This window comes from Eulemur rufifrons, chromosome 28 (genome assembly GCF_041146395.1).
Source record: "Eulemur rufifrons isolate Redbay chromosome 28, OSU_ERuf_1, whole genome shotgun sequence".
Classification (NCBI taxonomy): Eukaryota; Metazoa; Chordata; class Mammalia; order Primates; family Lemuridae; genus Eulemur; species Eulemur rufifrons.
The window spans coordinates 12,400,465-12,420,252 of NC_091010.1; the positions used below are offsets into that span (position 1 = coordinate 12,400,465).

The 19,788-nt window shown below is 38.5% G+C and overlaps 1 protein-coding gene across 2 annotated transcripts in view; it reads right to left on the minus strand.

Annotated features, from left to right (window-relative positions):
• GRID1 (glutamate ionotropic receptor delta type subunit 1) overlaps positions 1-19,788 on the minus strand; it is a 680,971-nt gene that overhangs the window by 186,988 nt on the left and 474,195 nt on the right. The gene's annotated exons all lie outside the window — the stretch shown is intronic.

The following is a 19,788-nucleotide window of genomic DNA, read 5'->3' on the forward strand; positions in this document are numbered from 1 at the left end:
TTGAGAGCTTCAAAGAAAGACTGTACCAAGCAAAAGAAAGAATTTATGAACTCAAAGACAAGCCTTTTGAAATAGGCAAATCTAAAAAATATGGAAAAAAGGAAAAAAGCAAGAAAGAAAGAGAAATAGAAAAAAAGAATAAAAAGGAATGAAGAAGAAAGCCTGTAGGACACCATTAAGCAAATAAATATTCACGTTATGGGAATTCCAGGAGGAGAAAAGAAGGTAAAAGGCACAGAAAACTCATTTAATGAAATAATAGCTGAAAACTTTTCAAGTCTTGGGAGAAAGATGAACATCCAGATCCAGGAAGCTCTAAAATCCTCAAATAGATTCAACCCAAAGAGGTCCTCTCCAAGGTATATTATAGTCAAATTGTCAAAATTAAAGACAAAGAGAGAATTCAGCAAAAACAGCAAGAGAAAAGCATCAAGTCCCACACAAGGCAATCTCCATTAGACCAAGAGCAGATTCTCAGCAGAAATCTTACAGGCCAGGAGAGAATAGAGTAGTGCATTTGAAGTGCCGAAAAGCAGGGGGGAAAGCCAGCAGCCAAGAATACTACACCTAGCAAAGCCAACCCTCAGAAATGAAGGAGAAATAAAGTCTCTCCAGACAACAAAAAACAGGGAATTCATTATAACTGAACTGGTTTTACAAGAAAAGAATTGCCAACAACTAGAAATGATAAAGATGTCCTTCTAGTGTCTTCTGGATTAACAAACTCTGGTGTATCTAGACGATGGAATACTATTCAACAATAAAAGGAGTAAACATTAAATTTCAGAACAGCATGGATGAATCTTAAATGGATCTTGACAAATTCAAAAAAGAAAGAAGACAGACCTCAAAGGCTACATATGACATAACTCATTTAATATGAAATTCTTATAAAGTCAAACTAAAAGACAAAAATTGACTAGTGGTTGGTTGCCTGGGTTTTCTAAGGGTGGGGAATCAAATGGAAAGAGGCCACACAAGACAATTTTTAGGTGATGAAACTGTTCTTTATGTTAACATGTTGGATACATGATGCTACGTATTCATCAAAATTCATAGAACTGTATGTATACCACAAAAAGTTAACTTTATTGTATAAATTTTTTAAAAAATATTTATAGCCAGAATGTCAGCAGATTCCAGGATGAAAGTGGGCTGTAAAAATATGAATTTCCTTGTATTACAAATGTATGCCACACTCTCACTGAAGGTGGTGTGGGAAAGGCAGTTGACCTAAGCAGCTTTGGAAACAGTGTTGTGCTTGGATACTGTGAAGCTAAATACAAAAAGAGTTGCATTTAAACACTGCTCTTTAGTTGGTAAATTTGTTTCTCACAAGCATACTGATTAGCAATTCTGACACTCCATGAATCCAAGGGTTGGACAAATAAGTAAATAATTCACAGATAATGGGAGCCGGGTTTCTCACCGTCAGAGAGTGAAGTAACAAATATGCAAGGAGACAAGACTAAAATGAACCCTTCATGATGGAGTTGCTAGAAACCATGACTATTTTTACATGCATGTGTGTGTGTTTGTATCTATCTGTATATTTTCATCTATTTGTATCTGTGTGTAGATGTACATCTACACACACACAGAGATGGATGAATAGATAGGTAGATGATAGCTAGATGGATATACAGAAATATAGACATGTGTATATACTCGGGTTAATATACACGCATATATTTCCTCACTCTGCCCACTGAAAAGTCCTAGAAGCAGTGGTATCTCAGTAAAAGCAAATACATTAATCCCTTAGATTTTAGTTTCTAAATACCATTCCCCAATAAAATGAGCCAGAGCTCCTTAGATAAATGTCTAATTCTAGGTCAGAGGCAGGGAAAATATAATACAAGGTGAGCCCAGAGCATGTTATAGCAACAGAAAGAAAGAAAGTCCTCAAAAAGGAGGTGGGGGCCGTATGTACAAAGCAGACAGGAGGCTACTTGGAACAGCTCCCAGTAACCAAAGCAGAACAGTATTGCAATAGTATTTGCTTACAACCCAAAGATTCACATAAATATCCATGAGTTCATGCTGATATAATGCATGTTTGAACAAATAAATAAATGGGGCCGGGGGAGAGAGAAATCTTCCTTACAAAAAAGTAAAGTAAGAGGCACGGAGGAAATTGAAAAATCGCCACAGAAAGCACAATAGTAATAATTGCTGTGTGCAGAATCTACAGATAAATGCTAAAATGAGTGGGAAAAACTTTAAAGAGAAATAGGTTATTTGTACAGTTTCAAATATCTTCCCCCAGATGTTTATTATTGTGACGATTTTGACAAATATCCACAAATTTTTAATACTCTTCATGCAAAGTGATGGAGCTTAACTCCGCTCCCCACAAGCACAGTCTGGACTTGGTGGCTTGTTCCTAACGAACATTGTATGAAAAAGAAAAATAGTAACTTTACATTGGAGAAACCTCACAGACACCACTTTAAACAAGTGGTTATGGTCAACATCACCAGGAATGCATGGATATAACACACCGCCCGGTATGGTGCAGTTAGAGGGCACTTCGACTCAGTGGTGTTCTTCCCAAAAACCCATGACACCTGTCTAGCATAAGAAGAAGAAAACTTTTGATAAACGAAAATTACAGGACGTTATATAAAATAAATGAACAATACTCTTCAAAATTGTCAAGGTCATTAAAACAATGAAAAATTGAGAAACTGTCATAGATTGGAGAAGGAAGGAGCCACAATGGCCAAATGCTAGGTGGCCCTCCTGGAAAAGATCCTGAAGCAGAAAAATAACATTGGTAGGAAAACAGGCAAAATCAGAATAAAGTCCATAGTTTACTTAATAACATTGTTCCAAGGTTAACTTCTTACATTTGATATATGTACAATTATCATATAAGATGTTAAAATTAGGGGAAGCTGGGGAAGTATATGCAAGAATTACCTGTGCCATTTCTGCAACTTTTCTGAAAATCCAAAATTATTCAAAAAAAAATTTAAATCACGATGTTATACTATCATATTTCAGTTATCATGGCTAAAAATGTTTAAACTGGCCTATACCAAGTGTATCCAAGGATGTGAAAAAACTAAAATTCTAATACACTGCTTGAAGAAAATAAAAATGGAATGAGCAGTTTGAAAAACAACTTGGAATTTTGTTTAAGAATTACATGTCAGCCTACCATGTGACCCAGCCATTCTCCCTCTTTGGTATTTATCCAAGAGAAATAAAAATATATATTTACACAAAGACATTTTTTACACAAATGCTTGAATTAGCTTTATTGAAAATATCCAAAATCTAGAAACAACTCAAACGCCTATCAACAGATAAGCTGATAAAGAAATTACAGTTTTCCCATATAACAAAATGATTCAACAATAAAAAGAAAGGACCTTTTAACAAACACAACAGCACAGATGAGCCTCAAAAGCCTTATTCTAGGAAAAAGAGTAAAACAGCACATCATGTATAATTCTGCAATATTTATATGAAATTCTAGAAAATACCAAAATAACTGCTGTAACAGAAAGCAGGTCAGCGGTTGACCAGCGGTGGTGTGAGATGGAGAAATGGATTACAAAGCAGCGGAGGCAAATGCCAGGGTCATGCAAATGTTTGTTATCCCGATTGTAACGAAAACTTCTTATATGTATGCATATGTGTGTATATGCACATATGCATATGTATCCCAAAACTCATTAAAATGTATAGCTTTCAATATTCTCCATTATTTTACTTCAATTATCCCTCAGTAGAGTTGCTAAAAGTCATTGAAGTATACAGTTAAAATGGGTATATGATACAATGTATAAAATAGGCCTCAATAAAGTTAGTGAAAAAAACCATGATAATCTGTTCAAGAAAATAATAGAAAAATTACAGAAAAGTAGAGGGGAAATATAGGTAATTTGAGAGATAATTGGAATCTAGTTGAAACATACGTAAACAAAGTTAAAATAAATAGAAAATAAAATCATGCATAATGACTAAAAACGAAGAGAAGGGGGAAAACATTAGCATGTGGGTTATGCTTAAAAGCTCTAATGCGTGTAATCAGCGTTCCAGAGACAAGAGAGAGAATGTACCAAAAGCAATAGGATTAGATAAAAACTGAGAACTATCTAAAACTGACAATATATTCAAATGCAAAGAATCAAGCAATTCTATAAATCTCAAGTTTGAGAAATGAAAAAGAAAAACTGTATCTAGGTACAGTAAGACTATTGAAAACTTAAAAACAGCTAGAAGGAAAGGACACTGTCCCTTTAAATGAGAAACAATGAGACTGATAACAGCCTGGGCAACATAGTGAGACTCTGTATCTACAAACATGAAAAAAAATTAGCTGGCTATGGTGGCACAGGCCTGTGGTCCCAGCTATTCAGGAGGTTGAGGTGGGAGGATCACTTGGAGGTTACAGGGAGCTATGATTGTGTCACTGCACGCCAGCCTGGGCGACAGAGTGAGATCCTATCTCTGAAAAACAAACAAACAAACAAAAAAACACCGAAAACAGAAAGACTGACAGAAATAATGGAATCAAGAAGAAAGTAGAAGGCCGGTGCGGTGGCTCACGCCTGTAATCCTAGCACTCTGGGAGGCCAAGGTGGGTGGATCGTTTGAGCTCAGGAGTTGGAAACCAGCCTGAGCAAGAGCGAGACCCTGTCTCTACTAAAAAAATAGAAAGAAATTATATAGACAACTAAAAATATATACAGAAAAAATTAGCCGGGCATGGTGGTACATGCCTGTAGTCCCAGCTACCTGGGAGGCTGAGGCAGAAGGATCCCTTGAGCTCAGGAGTTTGAGGTTGCTGTGAGCTAGGCTGACGCCACGGCACTCACTCTAGCCTGGGCAACAGAGTGAGGCTCTGCCTCAAAAAAAAAAAAAAAAAGAAAGTAGAATGATACCTTTAAAATTCTGAAAGAAAAATAACTACTAACTTAAAAGTCTGCACACAATGAAAATAACCTTCACCAATGAGTGTTGGATAAAGTTATTTTCAAAAGAACAAAGACTGAGAGAAGTCCTTGGTCACCAGAAAATCTGCATCAAAAGAAACAGTGAAGGAAGTTCTTTGAGTAGAAAATGATCCTAAAGGAAAACAGGAAGGAATAAGAATAACTGAAAGTGTAATATCTAGAAAAATGTAATTAAATAGTGACTAAATAATGATTGTTCAAAAAATAGTAACAATATCTTAAGGAGTTTAAAATATGCGCAATTAAACTAAATGACAACAATAAGGCAAACAAGGAAAGAATTTAAAAGAGATTAACATTGAAAGGTGCTAGTGTTAGTGGGGAGGAGGTAAAAGAAATAATTAACATTAGACTGTAATGAGTTAAAATGTATGTTTTAATCTCTGGGGTATTCACCAAGAGAATAGTGAAAGTTAATGTGAATAACAAGTTAATAGAAGGGGAAAATTGCTCATTTGAAAAAATGATTAATCAAAAATACGGCAAAAGAGAAATGCAACAGAAAACATAATCCAAAAGGGATTAAGTAAAGGACAACTGGACAGAAAAATACATGTCCAGTGCAAAGAATTTTGGTGGGATATTGATTGTATAAACTATTAATAACTTGCAGGGTTTAAAATGTAGTAGATTTAACAGTTATAAGAGAGAAAATAGAACAATATCAAATAGAAAAAGTATAGCAAAATGATCATCATAAGGCCAAATAAATCAGTCACTACACTGAATGTAAACAGGTAAAATACTACAAGAAAAAGTCTAGAAATGTCAGAGTACATTTAAAAAATCAAAAATAACAGTAATTATATGCTGCTTAAACAAAATATACCTTCTATATGAGAAAAATATTTAAAAATTAAAATATGAAAAATGATAGACCATGCAAATATTATGTATAATAAATCAAATATGCTAGCTATTTAATATATCTTCAGACAAAATAGAATTTAAGCAATAAGTATTACTAGACATAAGAAAAGACATTTCATATTAATTAACTATACTCAAATAATTAATGATTAGCAGTTTACCAAATTTAGTGAAAGATACAAATCTATAAACTGAAGAAGACAGGAATCCCAAACAAATAAGCCCAATGAAAGCCACATTAAGACATAAAACTTCTGAACACTAATGCAAAACAAAAAATCTTGAAACTACCTATAGAAAAGCTACCCAGAGGAATACCAATTTATGTTACTATAGATTCCTAACATGAAACTATGGCAATCAGTAGAAAATGGCACAACATTTTTAAAGTGCTGAAGGAAAAGAACTCTCAACCATAACTTGTATGTCTGGCAAAACATCCTTCTGAAATAAGGGGAAAGACAGACATTCTCAGACGAAGAAAGATCAGAAGAGTATGTGGCTAGCAGACCAGTCCTTCAAGATTAGTTAAGAAAGTTTACTAAGCAGAAAGGAAACGGTAACAGCAGGATTCCTGGAGCATCAAGAAGTAAGAAAGAAAAACAGAAGAGCAGAAATATAAGTATATACTATTCTCCCTGTGAGTTTCATAAATTAGATTTGAAGTTTGAAACAGAAATTATATCTAAGGGAAAAATGCAAGTTTCCCACCACACAGACAGAAACACTGTGCTGGTTGTGAGTGTTTAACAAAATCTTTACAAAATAAATTAAGATAGCCACCAGGCACAACAGATGTGCCACTTTCTTGCTTGAGGTAGCTGGCTTAGACCAGCCCTGACTGCTTTAGGACTGCTTTAGTTGTCTTACAATACCTGTTCACTAATTGCAATACTAAAATCTTCACCTAGTGTAGAATTATAATATCATTAACATAGCATGGGTTGTATGATGGCACATGATGATTGTACTGCACATGCTTGATATGTTTCAATGTGAACATGCAATGAAACAATGTAAGAGCTCTGTGTCACTCATTAGGAAGGGATTTGAGGCAACAACACAGGATGAGCAGATGTGAATTTTGTTAGCAAGAAAGCTCCTATGGAAAAAGTTCCTGTGCTTCCCAGGAGCAAATGCCCTTGTAAGTAACCTCTAATAAACTCATCTAACTTGCCAAGCTGGAGTTGTCTGAGTCATTCTTTGGTCTCTCGACTCCACCTCAATTTAGGGGAAGTTATTCCTGAAACAAAAACACTATCTGATACTGAAGAAAATGACATTTAAAAGTGGGGAAGGTAAAGAGATCTAATGAAAGTAAGATTTCTGTACTTTACTCAAAGTGGTAAAATGTTGATACCAATAGACTATGATCTATTGGTATGAATAGATCATGAATAAGACTATGAATAAGTCACAAATGTATATATTATAATACCCAGAGCAACTACCAAGAAAACTATACAATGATATACACTAGAGAACACTAGAAATAAATCAAGATTGAATCCTTAAAATATTCAAGTAACCTACAGGAAGGTAAAAAAAGAGAAACCTAGAAATGAAAAACAGAGGAAACAAACAATGCAATTATGACTTAGCACTTACCTGAGTGCTAAAACAAAATAATTACTTTAAATTTTAATAATGTAAATATACCATTATTAAATTAAAATTTAATAACATAAGTTTTAATAATGTAAATAATGTAAAATGGAGAGATTAAAAGAGGGGATTAAAAATGATCCAGGTATAGGCTGCCTGCAAGAAACTTACTTCAAAGGCAATGACATGGGTTTAAAGTCAAAGAATATAAAGATATTGCACACAAACATTAATGTTTGAAAAGCAGGAGTAACTATATTAATATTAGATAAATCTAATCACCAGAGATAAAGAAAGACATTAAATAACGTTAAAGGGAGCAATCCACTAGGAAGATACAGTGATTCTAAATGTATATACTCCAAACAACAGATCCTCAAAATGCATGAAGCAAAAATTGATAAAGCAGAGAAATCTACAATTATAGTACGGGAAATCAACAATCTCATCGCAGCATCTGAGAGAACTAATAGAAGATCAACAAGGATATTGCAACGCTGAACAACACAATCAACCAATAATATCTAACTAACCCATGTAGAACATTCCACCAAATAGCAGCAGAAAACACATATTTTTCAAGTGCCCACTGAACATTCACCATGGTAGATCATAAACATAAAAAGAAAAGCCCCAATAAATTTTTAAAAATTGATGTCTTACAGAGTCTTTGCTCTGATCATAATGGAATCAGACTAGAATTTAATAATAGAAAAACAAGAGGAAAATCTCTAGGCTTGTGGAAATTAACAACACACTTTTAACTAATCCATTGATCAAACAGTAAATCTCAAAAGAAATTTTTAGAAAATACATAGAACTGAATGAAAATGAAAGATAACATATAAAAATATGTGGAATACAGCCAAAACAGTTTCCAATAGGAAAATTTATAGCACAAAAAGCTCACATTAGAAAAGGGTAAACTTCTCAAATAATCTAAGGTTCTGCCTCAAGAAATTATAAAAATGAAGAGCAAAATAAATCCAAACCTAGAAGAAATAAAGAAATAACAAAGATAACAACAGAAATTATTAAGATTGAAAATAGAAAAAAAATAATAAAGAAAATGAATGAAACAAAAAGTTGATTCTTTAAAAAATCAATAAAATTGATAAACTTCTATTAAAACTAACAAAAATAATGAAAAAGGGGAGACAGAACACCAAAGTCAGAAATAACACAGGAAATATTATTATAGATACTGTACCAATTTAAAGGATAAAAGGGAATAATATAAACAACTTTACACTCATAAACTAGACAAGTTAGAAAAAATGGACCAATTCCTTGAAACTCACAAACTACTAAAATATAACCATCATGAAATAGATAATCTGAATAGTCCAATAACCATTAAAGAAATTGGATTTGTAATTAAAAAGCTCCTAGAAAAGAAATCCCCAGGCCATAAGGATTTCACCAGAGAATTCTATCAAACATCTAAAGAATTAAAACCAATTCTACATAATCTCTTCCCTAAGATGGAAGACAAAGAAGTGTTTTCCTACATATTTTATGAAGCTAGTACTTTCCTGATGCCTAAAGTAGGCAAAGATAGTACAATAAAGGAAAACATCTCAGTATTCTCATGAGAGTTGAATACAAATGTCTTCAATAATGTATTAGCAAATACAATCCAACAATGTATAAAAAGTTACAGTAATCAAGAGACTGTGGTATTGGCAGAGAGCAGGCACATTGATCAGTGGAACAGACTAGAGAACCCAGGTATAGACTCACACAAATATGTTCAAATGATTTACAGCAAAGGTCCAAAAGCAATTCAGTGGAGAATGGATAGCCTTCTAAGCAAATGGTGATAATGCAATAGGACACCCATAGGCTAAAAAATGAACTTCAACCTGAACTTCACAATTTATAAAATAATTCAAAATGAATCATGGACCTAAATGTAAAATGTAAACATATAAACTTTTAGAAGAAACATAGGAGAAAATCTTTGGAATGTAGGGAGAGGCAAAGAATTTGTAGACTGGACATCAAACGCATGATCTATAAAAAGAAAAAATGATAAGCTAACTTCATCAAAATTTAAAACATTAGCTTTTTAAAAGATCCTTAACAGAGAATGAAAAGACAACTAGAGAGTGCAATGAAATATTTGCAAGCCACATATTCAATAAAGGACTCATATCTGGAATATATATACATATAGGACCCTCAAAACTCAACAGTACAAAATAAGTAATCCAACTAGAAAAACAGGCAAAAGACGTGGACAGACATTTCATTGAAGAGGATACTCAGCTAGCAAACAGGCAAATAAGCACATGAAATATGTTCAACAGCATCGGCCATTAGGAAGCACAAATTAAAACCACAATAAGATATCTCTACACAATTATTAAATCAAAAATAATGATAAGACAAAAATACTGGTGAAGATGTGAAGGAACTTTCTCTTATGAATTTCATGGCAGAAGTACAAAATGGTATACTACTCAGGCAAACAGTTGGGCAGTTGTTTGTTTGTTTATTTGTTTGTTTTAAATAACACTAAACATGCAATTACCATATGACCCAGCAATTGTACTCCTGGGCATTTATCCCAGAAAACCTGTAGACAAATGCTTATAGCAGCTTTATTCATAATAGCCCAAAACTGCAAACAATTCAGATGTGCTTCATTGGGTGAATGGTTAAACAGTGGGACATCCATTCTCTAACGTGTCACTTAGCAATAAAAGGAAGAAATTATTGATACATGCAACAACCTACATGGATCTCTAGGAAATTATGCTGAGTGAAAAAACCTGATAAAATTATATTACTATTTGATTCCATTTATATAACATTTTAATAGGGAAAGAATAGATTAATTGCTACCAGGAATTAGGAATATGAAGGGCAGGGAGACATGAGGGAGGTACATGTGGCTATAAAAGAGCAAATGGGAAATCTTTTTGGAAACAAAACTATTCTGTGTCTTGACTGTGGTGGTGGATATGCCAACTGACACATGGTAACACTGAACAGAACTAAATGCACACAGACACACGGGTACAAATACAACCAGGGAGATGTGGATCCGAATCAGATCCATGGGTTGCATCAATGTTGGTATCCTTGTGTTATTGTACAACAGTATTACAAGATTTACCATTGGGAGAAACCGAGTAAAGGGTAGAATCTCTCTGTATTATCTATTACATCTGCATGTGAATCTATGGTAATCTCAAAGTAAAAACCTAATTAAAAACATTCTGAAAAGGAAGAGAAATCAGAAGGTAACCCTAGCAAATATTAGAATATATTATAAAATATTAATCAAAACAGTAGGACATGGTGTTGATACAAAGAAACAAATGAGCAGCATCAAAAAGAAAAAATCAATCAGCATAATTTATCAAATTAAGAAGAAAAATAAAAATTACATAATTATCTGGATAGATGCTAAATATCCTTTGACTAAATACAATACTCATTCTTGACAAAAATATTAGCAAACTAGAAATTCAAGGGAATTTTCTTAATCTGAAAAAAGAACACCAACCAAAATTATGTAGTAAATATAATATTAAAGAATGAATTATTAAAAGCTACCTTGTACTAATAACAAGATAAAGATGCCCAATATCACTAGATCTATTTAATTTGAACTAAAGATTCTAACCAGTACAATGAGACACAGGAAAAAAATAAAAGGAATAATAATTAGAAAAGAAAATATAAAACTCTTATTATTCATAGATAACATGATTATGTATATAGAAAATCAAAAAGAATCTACAGGTAAACTAGTAGAATAAATCAGCAAATATAGTTGGTTCACTAGAAATACGTTCAATATATAAAATGAATTATATTTCTATAGACACACAATAAACAAGTAGAAAAATCAATTTGAAATGTACTCTACACAATATAATCATAAATATCAATATCTAGGAATAAATCAAAAGTTATTCAAATCTTCACAGTAGAAGCTATAAAACTTTCCTGAGAGAAATTGAAGAAGACATAAATTAATTGAGGGGTATACTATATTCATGAATTAGATTAATATTGGTAAGATGTTAATGCTCTCTAAATTGATGTAAAGTCAGTCAAAATCCCATTTTTTTTGTGAAAAATGAAAATCTAATTTTAAAATCTATAAGGAAATGCAAAGAGCCAAGAAGTCAGTCTTGAAAAATCCGTATAAAACTTGCCCATCTTTTCCTCTGCCTCCTGCCTGACCCTGGTATGTCCCCGTGTGGCCCTGTGTGGTGTGGTGTGCCCCCTCCTCGTGGAGACTGTGAGTGACAAACTATCTTTTCAATGACAATTGTCTTCTGATTCGTTGGCTTCTCCATACCTGAATAATAATAAAACCTCATATTTAAAACACAACAAGAATAAGTGATCTAAAACTCTATAAAACAATAATAATGAATCTTAGACCACAATGTTGAGCAATAGAGTACAGAGTATCTGATATCATTGATATCAAGTTAAAAACAGGAAAAATTAATCAAGGGCATTAGACATCAAAACTTGTTCCGCTCGGTGAGTGCAGCGATCAGAAGGGGTCACAAGAGAGACCTCTGGGGGTGCTGGTGATGTCTCTTGATGCAAGTGTTGATTGCATGGGTGTGTTTACTTTTGAAAACCCACTATGATTCACTTAAGATTTAGGCATTTTTTTCTGTGAAACTGTTACACTTCACTTTACATTAGGAAAACCACTAAGAATTCAGTCCCAACTATATTCAGAATAAAATATAGAGCATGCCAAATCCAGAAAGAATAAAACTAAATTCACTAACACCTCATATTAGAAGTTTTAAAAAATAACAATGAAACAAATGCTAGGTAGCAGGCAGACAGGAAAACATAAATCAATTAATTAGAGTAACATAAAATACAAAAACGTTAATTAAACAAATTAGACCTAGTTATTTGAGAAAAATCAATTTAAAAAACTTCTGTCAAGTCTAATAAAGAAATAAAGGGAGACAACACAAATACATAATAGTAGGATGAAAAGGGAGATATTTTAACAGCTAGATATTTTAGAAATCATTTTCAAATACTATGCAGACCTGTTTGTTAGTAATGACTTTGAAAATGCCAGCGAAAGGCAAGATTTTCAGTGAAGCTGATTACTAAAAATGATGCAGTGAAATGCAGAAACCAAGAAAGAAAGTTTCCAAGATATCAAAGTAATAGCTCCAAAACCCGCAACCAGCCCAGATAATTCTGCAAATTCTTTCCAACTTTCAAGAGTTCTGTCCATACAAGTGCAAAAGAATGAGCATTTCCTTAGCCAGGTTATGCAAAGAGCACAAGCCTAACAAGAGCTGAACACAAGCATCGAGGAGAGAAATTGTGTCACTGTGACATTGACCAAGGAGGAAAACCTCAACTGCAGTAACATAAAAGCCAGCGTGCATGACAGAGAAAAGGGAAGCCAGAACCACTTCTAGGAAAGGGCCCCTCCTGATGGAAAGAAGATACACAGAAAAGAATAACTTTCTTCTTCCATTTACAGCTATCTTTCTGGGTATGACAGCTGGGATTGTCATAGTCATTCTGAAACTAAGAGGAAATTAAGACTATGCCCTGAGAATAGCCAAGTAGAAAGATGAAAAAGCCCTGAGCCTTTGATCTTGGCAATGAATGGCTGAATTGGCCAACCCTGAAGCCACCCTTGCTCCAGGCCTCTTTAATGTGAGAGAGTAAGTCTTCCTCATTGTTTAATCCCTTTGAGGTGGACATTGTTACCTGCAGACAAGCACATTCTAATAATGTACAAAAATGAATTAAATTTAAGCTGGCATAAAAAAAGGAGAGAAAAAAGACTAACAATTTTAAAAAACCAATATGATATGCAAATTTTAGTATAATATATATAAGAAAGTGTGACATTTAAGGCAATGAGGTAAGGAAGGTTTACTATATAAGTGGTAATGGTAACCATTTAGTGAAAAAATGTAAAAGCTAGGCCATGTCACAGTTTACTCCAAATCCATCCCAGATTTTGTTGGAAAAAAAAAAATCAAACCATAAAAATAACTAGAAGAAGGTATGAGTAAATAGTATTCACTTTGTGAACTGGTTATGACTTTCTAAGAAATACAAACAGAAAAATATTGCAAATGAATAATCTAATCATTTGACCACATAAATTTTTAAATGCCTCTATGTAAAAATATTTTTTAATTCAAAGACAATTTATTGCAACAAAATATTTGATACAAATAACTATTGATTCCCTTCTGAAAGAGAGGTTATATGAGTGTACAAGAAAAATTTCACCTCCTATATAAACATGCAAAGGACTTGAGGTATAATTTACAACATGCAAAATGCAAATGATCAATAATTATATTTTTAAGTGTATAATCTCTCAAGAAATTCAAACTTTAGCACATTGTTTTTTTCCTACTTCCACCAAATTAGCAAAAATGTTGAACATATATCAATCAGTTTCTTCAGCATAGGATGTAACAAAGACATAGGACTTCTGGATGTGAAAACTATTAAGCCTTTCTATAATCAATTTGAAAATATGTATCAAGTACATCAAGAGCCTAAAAGAATTATTATTCTTGGTCTGGTAACTCTACTTCTAAAAAATATAATAAGAGAATAAGTATAGATATAATTAAAATTATCTGTATTTTAGATGTTCATGATTACACTATTCTATAATGATATGGTAAAATGTCCAAATACTTATCATATAGGAAGATAAAATAAATGATGGCTGCCTGTAAGTTGAGTAATGTGCTTTCATTAAAAAAAAATTAGTTGTAAAGAATAGTTATAGAAATGAGAAAATACTCTCAATATAGCATTTAGTGGGAAAGTCAGGATATAAACTATATCTACCATAAATAGCAATTTGATAAGTGTACATATCACTACCTCTATCTCTATGTATGGAGGGAGGAAAAATATAAAGAAAAATGCACCAGAAATGCTAACAGTATTTATTTCTTGGTTTAAAGATTATAGCTGACTTTTATATTCTTCTTTTCATTTATCTATATTTTCTAAACATTCTACCCTAAATGAGCACGTATTGATGAAATGCCACTTAAAATGAAATACTTAATTGCATCTTTTCCTTATTCCTTTACTCAGATGAAGCAGCAGTGTTTGTTTTGGTTCTCAGCTCTGTCAAAAACAGTTCTGCACAAGGGCTCAGAACAGTTGACATTTTACTCGGGATATACGCTGGAAGAATGTTAATCCACGAAGGGACTTAAGTTTTTTTCTCTAGTGCGACCCAGCGTGCACAGCCAGAGTCTCTCCGCGGGCAGCTTAATTGAGACACCTCGCAGTTCTCAGGCTGGGTCCTCCCAGCCCCCCTCCACCCACAGCCCCCTCCCCACGACTCGCCCACTGCCAGGCTGCTGCCACCAGCTGCCACAGCCACCAGGTAAAGGCAGCGTCTGCTTCATTACCAGAGTCCGCCTTTGCAACGTGGCCTCACCTCTTGCAACTTCTGAACCCGGAGAAGGTGGGACAATTTGTAACATAGCGTAGCGGGTCTGGGCGGGAATGTTAATGATGTGCTTTCAAGCTCGGGAGGCCTGGGGTCCTACCGCGTGGCAATCGCGGCGTGATGAGCAATTATTACTCTGTGAATTATCAGCAACCACAAGGCTCTCCCAGGGACGTGACATCAAGGGGGGCATTTGATTCCCATCCAAAGCCAGCTTTTATGAAGAATCAAAATTGACAGAGAAGATAGAAGAAGCATCTTAAACAAGTAAAGGGGAATGAGGCTCTTCCATTTCCCGGGGAAATTGCTGGAACGGGGAGGCCAAACCAAGGGCAGTAGTGAAACTTTAAGTCAGCAGGCTCCAAGGGGAAGGGACTGTGACAGCTGATGCTGGCTCTGGGGGACAAGGAGGAGTCGGGGGGGTAGAGTAGAAAGTGAGCTGAAGGGGAGGAACTGCACCACCTCAAATTCAGAAAAGATGTTCTGGGTCCTCTGCAAACTCCGCCCCCCAGGCCCCCCCCCCCAAGAAATCTGTCTTCTTGGGGCTACATACTCAAGTCTCTGCAATCTCCGGGCCCAAATGGAGCTGAGCCGAAAACCACAGCGATTCAGAGGCTGTGAGGTGAGCCCCAGTGCTTCCCACCCAGCCCCCTGCTTATTGCAGCCACATTTGTGCTTCCACAACTGCTTCATATATTTGGCTCCCGGCAAGTTTCTGCTTGACCAGACCCAGGACAGAGAAAAGCTTGAACCTCAAAGGACTAAATACTTCCTAACTTGATTCTTCTCTATAGAAAGGGGCAGAAAACAGCTGTGTTCTCCTATACAGCATCAGGGTCTCCGCCATCCTGGGATGCAAGGCAGAAAGCAAACCCACAGCCTTTCCGGGTGTACCCACCCACTCCCCACCCTCCTGCCCAAGGAGACCGCTGCCTCCACCGAGCCAGTGAATCAGGCGATGCCACCCATGGAAAATGAGAGTCCAATGGCCTACAGGCAGAGTTGGCAATTTCCCCAGGGTTTTGCTGCACCAGGGACCCAGGGTTAGTGGGAGGGAATAGGGTCCCCACACCACCAGGATGGAGAAGGACAGGCAGCCTCAGCGGTGAGGTCTTGGAAAATGCTTCCTCAGGGCCGTAACTGGTGCTACCATCCAGGCAAGTCATGCTTGTGGGGAAACAAAAAGACAGTCGTGTTTGCCTCCTTCTGTTCATCACACCAACACTGGAAGAGCCCTGAACATACAGCCACATCAGAAGTGAAGCTCCACAGATCCCTCTCAGCCCCTGGTCTCTGTGAGGAGTGGACATCTGCTTGCAGGCACAGAAGGGGAGCTGGGCACTGTCCCAGCGCCCAGAGCTTCGTGGTCCCAGCTGCGCCTGCTCAGGGCTGCACAGGGGGCTGCCATCTCTGGCCTCAGGCTTGGCACACGGTGGGAGGAGCAGCAGCCCAGAGCACTGCGAGGCAGATGGCTGTGCGCTAGGCCTGCGCTGCCTCTCTGCTCCACGGGGCCGGGGGTAGACATGCTCAGAAAAGGTGTACGGCCCCCTGTGCCGAAGCTGCTGCCCCGTGCCACATGGGAGAGCTCTCACTGCCAAGTCCTGCACTGGGCCATTACCCTGACTGACCCCTCTAGTCAACAGGTAGGCTCAGGTTACCTGTGCCGTCCACCTGAGGAAACTGCAAACACTCAGGAGAGTTAGGTCTAGGAGCGACACGAAGGCCCCCAGTCAACGGCACAACATACGTATAAATGCATATTACTTTGTCCATAGTAAATGCCCGATAGTTCCTGCTTCACCCCCTCTTGTCCTACATCAGACAGCTTTCCCCACACCCCACCTTTGGAAACTTTACTACAGGTGGCCTCCAGTAGATCTGTCAGAGCTCATGTCATGAGCTAACTACATTTGCATGGACAAGCTCATGGGACCCTCCTTTGGAGAGTTCTGTCTGAGCAAAGAGAAACAAAGCCAAGTAGAAATTTGTGGAGCACCTGTTACAGCTCTGAGTCCTGAAAAAGCATGCCTCCAATAGGAAGAAGCAGGGACAGCCCCCCACACCCCCAAGACAAATGTCAGGCCAACTCCTCTGCGAGCTGGAAGTGACTTTCCAGCAACCCCTGCCCCTGGTGGCAGACCCATGCCAGACAGCTCCAAGTACAACACAGTCAATTAATAATTTGCTTTGAGTTACACAGCAAGCCGGTGACATGGACCTTTGATTTTGCCATCCGGCACTCCCTCAATGAAAACACACTTCCTGGATGAGATAATTGAATTAGTACTTGCCCAGCACCCTGCAGTGCAAGACGATCACCCACTCCTTCCCTCTGATGAAGAGGCTGAGTAATCCACAGTCTCTTGATGCCACTTAATCTAAAACATCTGGGTGACTCACCCTCCCTGAGATTTCCCCCAGGGTATATAGTGTAAGAAAATATCTATTTGCTCCCTAATTTAAATGAGTTCTATTTGTTTAAATCTTAAAGAAACTACTGGGTCTTTGGCTCTGTTTCCCACATTGTTTTGCAATGTATATTAAATGTATATGATATATATATAATCTTTGCAGGAACGCCCGGCCCTGCCCAGAGTAAAGCATGCAGGGTCTGCCCTGCTGGCCCCTCTCGCAGCTGTGCCCTGTGCGTGGCCAAGAGAGCTGCCATCTCAGGGGTCCTCAGAAGGCTAATCTGCCCTTGTGTGGCTCAGGACCCTACCCTCAAATCTGCCACTCAACCTCAGTCATTTCCCCTCTATGTGAATATCCTTTATTTTTAAGTCACCCCGATTTCCCAGCCCCACCCCTCACAGCCCCATCTTCCACAAGGAGCCACGGCTCAGCCCTGCCTTCAAATGCCGCCCTTCCCTGCGCACCGCACCGTCCTAATCCCCTCGCCTTGCTTCATCTGAAACCTTCCAGACCTTGCTTTAATGCACCCTGGATCTGAATAACAAACATTTGCTAAGGTAAATCCCATTCCCTGCTTTCCAGATAACTTCTCTTTAACAGCGATAAGCTGCTAGGCAGACAGATAACAACTGGGATATGCAGTTATTAGGGGAAGATTTTCAAATGACAAAAGGATACATTTTAAAATAAAGCCCACTTGAAAATCAGTTTCCCTTCCAACTCAATTATGTTCAGGCCTCCTGCTCGGAAGCTCCTTATACTCAGAGATTCCAGCTCCCACTGGCTTCAGGGTTTTTGAGTAGCGTTGCCTTGGCAACACGGAAGGCCCAGACACCTGAAACAGGAAGTGCAGGACACAGTGCCTCCTCCTCTCTCGGGCACCTGGAGTGGCCAGCCAGGCACCCTGCAGAGGGCTCCAGAGTCAGTCGCCTAAGACTGACCCCCACGACCAACAGTCCCGCCCACAGCGTGGACTTTGGGGTTAGAGCTGAGCAGAAAGAAGGCGGGTGGGAGGTAGCGAAGGAGCCAGCAGGCTGGACCTGATTGTCACTCACCTCAGAGGAACACTGGGGACGAAGGCGAGTACCCCAGGACCCTGGCAGATGGGAATGTCGCTTCTGCAGGCAGCTACACTCCGCAGGCCCCTTCAAGTCAATGGGACTGAAGGAGCTCCCCTTGCCAGGTGGGAGTCCCAGCGCAAGCCAACTTCTCTTGCGGTCATGACCCAGACCAATGCTGAGCCCCCAGCCCCAGCCCCCCACCAAGCCTCCCAGCTTTGGGCCTGCCTAGCAGACAACAGAGGCCAGCCCTGATGCCCTTGACAACACAGGCCACACCCTGCTCTCCAGGGGGTCATAGGATAGTCACAGGCTGACCCCCTCTAGGAGGCCACCGACCAACTTCTGAGCTCCAACATGTCATCAAACCACATGTGTCAACCATTGTGTCACGAACGATTACTGAACCTCTTATTATTTATATGAGCAGCCCATGCCTCTATCTTCCATCTCCATCACAGGACTAGCTGGGAGTTCCCGCCCTCCCCATCACGCGCAGGCCCAGACCACCTGGTGTCTCCCTGAGGAGTAGTCCTCCTCCTAGTCTGTCACTGGTGAGCCCTGTGCCACCCCCTCCTTGCTCCCCAGCCTCCCCCACTCCACCCTCCACACATCTGTCCTCCTACCCCGGCCCTGCAAAGAAGCCCCCAGCCAGACTCTCAGTACCCAACGTCACTTAACCCCTGCTACGCCTCTATCACCCCTAGCCATGCTGGAGACCAGGGTAGAGGCTCTCTGAGGAGGGTACTTGCAAGGACTTTCCTTCATCTCCCAGGCACTGTCATTAGTAGGGACAGCTTCCTCCCAAGTGTAAAGAAGAGTGTGTGTGAGATTACACCAGCCCATGCCTGAGCAGACGCTGACCAACTAACGCGCTCATTCTTTCCTGAGACACCTAAGCCCTGTGGCCCTGACACCATGAGCACGTGGGCCTCCTGTGCAGGCCATTTCTGGTAGTGCACCCAAGCCAGCCAGGTTGGCACAGCCCTTGGCAGCCAGCCACTGACCGCCCAGACCTCACCATCTCCCTAGCACACACAGTGACCCCGTCTGAGTCCCTCACTTGGATAACTGACCCCTTGCTTGCCATAGTGACCTCTTGGCTTCACAAGTCACCTTAACTTTGGGGGTCCCCACTCTGGATAAAAAGCTACTTCCCTGCTATCTTTAATCCTGCAAAACTGTTCTCCACCCTGCAAAAGAGGAGGAAGAAGAGGCAAAGTATCACTGGAAAGACACCCAGGTCTGCCACCTGCACCAGCATTAAATACAAAGCCAAACCTCAGCCTGAGTTAATCGTGTCATGTGCCTCTCTCTTCTCTCTCCACTGGGCTCCGGCGTCCCCACTTCCCACCCTCCTTGTGGCTCATTTTTCTGTTCGGGGTCTTGTTTCATTCTTGGATCTGGTGGACAC